The sequence below is a fragment of the Diabrotica virgifera genome, chromosome 3 (assembly GCF_917563875.1).
Source record: "Diabrotica virgifera virgifera chromosome 3, PGI_DIABVI_V3a".
In the NCBI taxonomy this organism is placed as follows: domain Eukaryota; kingdom Metazoa; phylum Arthropoda; class Insecta; order Coleoptera; family Chrysomelidae; genus Diabrotica; species Diabrotica virgifera.
Window position 1 is genome coordinate 258255939 of NC_065445.1, and position 4485 is coordinate 258260423.

Consider the following 4485-nt stretch of genomic DNA (forward strand, 5'->3'; position numbering starts at 1 on the left):
CTGATTCTGCAACAGGCTCTGGGGTTGTAGGTGTTGTACAGGGTTACCAGGTCTACTGATTTTTCAGTAGAACTACTGATTTGAACTCCAATCTACTGATCTACTGATCACTGTATAAAACCTACTGATTTGAACTCAAATTTACCGAGCTACTGAAAACTTCTACTAACAAATCTAAAAAATTTAAAACCCAACATCCAACAACGTGTTAATCTTCTTTGGTTTCACTTTACCTAAATTTCTAAAAATAGTCGGTATATGGGATGTTTAGAATTTGTCATGGTCATCAATAATGATGTCAAGTGGCTACTGTGGCTAGCCTTAAGATAACAAAGGGACTCTTGCGTTGAGAGAGAAAAATGTGTCACGTGTTTCCAATTTAGGACTACTCATACAACCAAACCCATCCGGTATTGCGACGCCTCGATATAATTTATGAGGTGATTTATGAGTATCTGATGAATAGATAGGTGCTTTATTTTTTGGTAAAAAAAATGGGCAATTTTTGTCTTTAGTACTTTGTACTTATTCTGTTTCCAATTTCCAAAAAGTTCAGAGCGTGCAGAAAAACTATTTATTCAGCAAATACAGTCCCGGCGCTAGGGTATGAGACGCCCGCCTGCAAAACTAGTTTAGGCGCCCTTTTAGGTTTTTTTTAATTAGTATTTTGTATAACACCAGCACAAAAAAACTCATTTTGGCGCCCCCCACAAAGGGGCGCCCGCCTGCAGTGCATCCCTTGCAGGCCCGTTATCGCCGGCCCTGAGCAAATAAATATTTTTTGATGTTTTCTGGCAATAGTAAAAATGTATTTTGAATTAAGTAAATGACATACGACATACCTACATTCTCCTTTTTGTGTCAATTAATTTAATTCAATAATTTTTTTGTACCCTGTATAAATAATTATCTTAATGTTTGAAGCAATAAATGTTATTAGCAATAAATGTTCAAAATTATTTTATTCTAACTTTTACGCGCTCACTCTAATATAAAAGACCAAATAAATAAATATACATAGTATGTAAATGTCTGTGAAGGCTTTAAAAATACGAGATTACTTGGCTGCGTCCGTAATATAAAGGTGACCGTAGATACCTGGTCTGGATCCCGCGTATGAAAAAAACGTTGATTAATAGCAAGCTGAAAATTTGTTAATAGCTTAAGGGTGTCTAGTCGGATAAACTTTGATATATGGGAACACTGGAACAGGGGCAGTTTTAACTGTGGAACAGGTTAAAAATTTGAAACGGTCAGACCACGAAAACGGCACATTTATTTTGTCCGACAGAATAGACAAACTCTCCGAACAGAGATTAAACTTTCATGCAAAAATCAGACTGCTATTTATCACCTGTCATAATTCCTGTCATATGACATATTCTACATGTTCCACTCATTAAAACGCCCGTTTGGTGATAAATAGCAGTCTGATTTTTGCATGAGCGTTTCAAATTTTTAACCTGTTCCACAATTAAAACTGCCTCTGTTCCAGTGTTTCCCATATATCAAAGTTTATCCGACTAGACACCCTTAAGCTATTAACAAATTTTCAACTTGCTATTAATCAACTTTTTTTTTCATACGCGGGATCCAGACCTATAAACAGAATAGATTGGAAGCATTTGAGATGTGGAACGTATCGAAGAATGCTGAGAATCTCCTGGACAGACAGAATAACCAATGAGGAAGTACTAAGGAGAATACAGAACAGCAGGGAGATACTGGATTCCATCAAAATAAGAAAACTTCAATACTTGGGTCATATAACACGTGGTGACAGATATGAACTCCTAAAATTAATTATGCAGGGAAAGATTCAAGGAAGGCTCAGCATAGGTAGGAGAAAAATGTCCTGGCTGAGAAATCTCAGAGAATGGTTTGAATGCAGCTCAACTGAACTCTTTCGGGCTGTAGTGTCGAAAGTGAGAATAACAATGATGATTGCCAACCTTCGTCGCGGAGATGGCACGTAAAGAAGAAGTAGATAGTAGATACCAGTTCATAAATAAGCGAATCTACATAATATAATTAGTTTGGAGAATTTTAAACTGGCCGTTATTTAAAAACTGTCCGTTAGTAGAAGTGGCCGATTTTAAGAGGTGGCCATTAACACAGGTTTTACTGTATTATAAATGGCTTAAAAAATCTACTGATGGCTACTGATTTTTTGAAAGCAAAACTACTGAAGACATCAAAACTGACCTGGCAACCCTGGTGTTGTATTCCACCAGGCCTACGGATGTTGGTCGTTGTCGTTGCAGTCAGAGTTCCCAGATTGGGGTATTTTCCCCCATTTTTGGGGTAATTTGAAAGCGTCTGGGGGAATTTTTATAAGCAGAAATGGTTGGGGGATTTTTTGGGGGAAGAATTAATGGTTGGGGGATTTTTGGGGGAAGAATTATGGATAATTTTAACGCTCATGGTAAATTAAATTTGTGAAAGTACATAGAAAGAACTGTATATTCTACTCTCATATAATCGAAGATGATAGAACATATGAATTATTTCAGCGCCCTCTGTTGATAAGTAGTATAATTTTGGTTTACTGTTCTCTACATTTGAGTACTACCGTGTATTAGTCGTACTACTACTGCTCCTAATTCATTAGCTTTGTTTGCGGAGACAGTCCATGACTGGTTTCTGACTGATTCGCATGCGCAGTTCCGTTTTTAAGGGCTTGAAAACGGAACTGCGCATGCGTATGAGTCAGAAACTAGTCATAGACTGTCTCCGCGAACAAAGCTATTAAAATGCGTCAAAAATTTAAATTTGGGGGATTTGAGCTTCAATTTGGGGGAATTTTAGTTTAAAAGTGGGGGATTTATAAAATCGCATCTGGCAACTCTGGTTGCAGTCTTGGTAATGCGGTTGCAGCCCTGATGACATGGTCCTCGTTGTTCTATCGCCGGCGATTTGAGGATGCTTGCAGCTCCCGGAGGGAGGAAAGTGCTTTTATTCCCAAAAACCCAAGAGGAAGATGATTTGTTGAAATAAAATGATTTATTTTTGAAGCTGCTTTGCTTTTTAAAACATTTCCACCTCCATTTTGAGAATGAGATATGGGGGTTGTCATTGTCATTAAAATGACATGACAACGAACCTTGGACGAAATTTGAAATCACGAACATGGAACACAAGAGATGATACAATGTAAATAGGGTTGCCTATTACAGAACGAGCGCCAACCGATTTTTATTAAAGGGGAAAATGGGTAAACCAAATAGAAGAAGATAATGATTAATGAAATATTAAAGAAAATAAGATAAAATAATTATTTAAAAATAAAATATCAAAGATGTGACGTTTGTAACGTTACAGAATGACAAATGAGGTGTTGAATGAGAGCTTACAACCCAAAGGTGGTAAAATGTGGAAACTCTGACCTCGGACTTCCTATTCCAGAGTTGCAAACGGAAGTACTGTTTTATTAAAGCCGCCGAAATAGTTCAAGCGATATATTATTCGACGCGCCTTAGACAGACGAGAACAGATATATTTAGTATACAGTAAAACTTACGTTAACCGAAACCTTTTTAAACGAAACATCGTTTAACCGAAATGGCCCACAGTTTCAATAATTTCGTTAATAAAAAGTGAATTTTGAAAAAAAGCAATAAAATTAAGAAAAATGAACATGTTTAGAGTGTTTTTTTAAAGAAATCTTCTATTTTCTTTTGTGTTTTCCATTAACAACGATGTTTTGCAGCTACATAATATCTCCAATACTATGTAATTTGATACAAGAAGAATACAAAAAACAATGTTATTTTTAACCGAAATTCTTGTTATCCGAAACGCCCCCCCACTTATTTCGGTTAACGGAGGTTTTACTGTATATAGGTACTTCCAGTTTCATGCATGTCTGTCAGCGAATATAATTCCACCGATATTAGAACAGAGAATGAAAGCTTATAATCCAAATGGAAAATTATAATATTAAAGGTAAGAAATTTGACCTCGGACTTCTGGTTTCAGAGTTGCAACCTGAAGTACTGTTTTAAAGTCAGCGAAATAGTAGCTACCAGCGATATAGTATTCGACGCACCTCAGCAAGACGAGAATGAATATATATTTACGCTTTCATGCCTGTCTGTCCGTGAATACAACTTCTCCGTTTTTAGGACAAATAAGGTATCGAACGAAAGCTTAAATAAGCCAAAGATGCTATTAAAGGTGAGAAATTTGACCTCGAATTTCTGCTTCCAGAGTTGCAATAGGAAGTACTGCTTCAAAGTCGCCGAAATAGTATAAGCGATATATTATTCGGCGCGCCTTAGCAAGGCGACAAATACACTTCTGGCTTTTATATCACTTTCGGCTAAAAAGTTGTAACCGGAAGAGTCGCATTATAGTCGCAGAAATAGTACATGTGGTATATCCATAGACGTGTATTGAAAAGTCGAGCTTGAATATTTAGCTCGAGTATTAGTTTTGATGTAATATTTCTGGTTATAAACTTATAAAGTCAAAACACAATAAGAG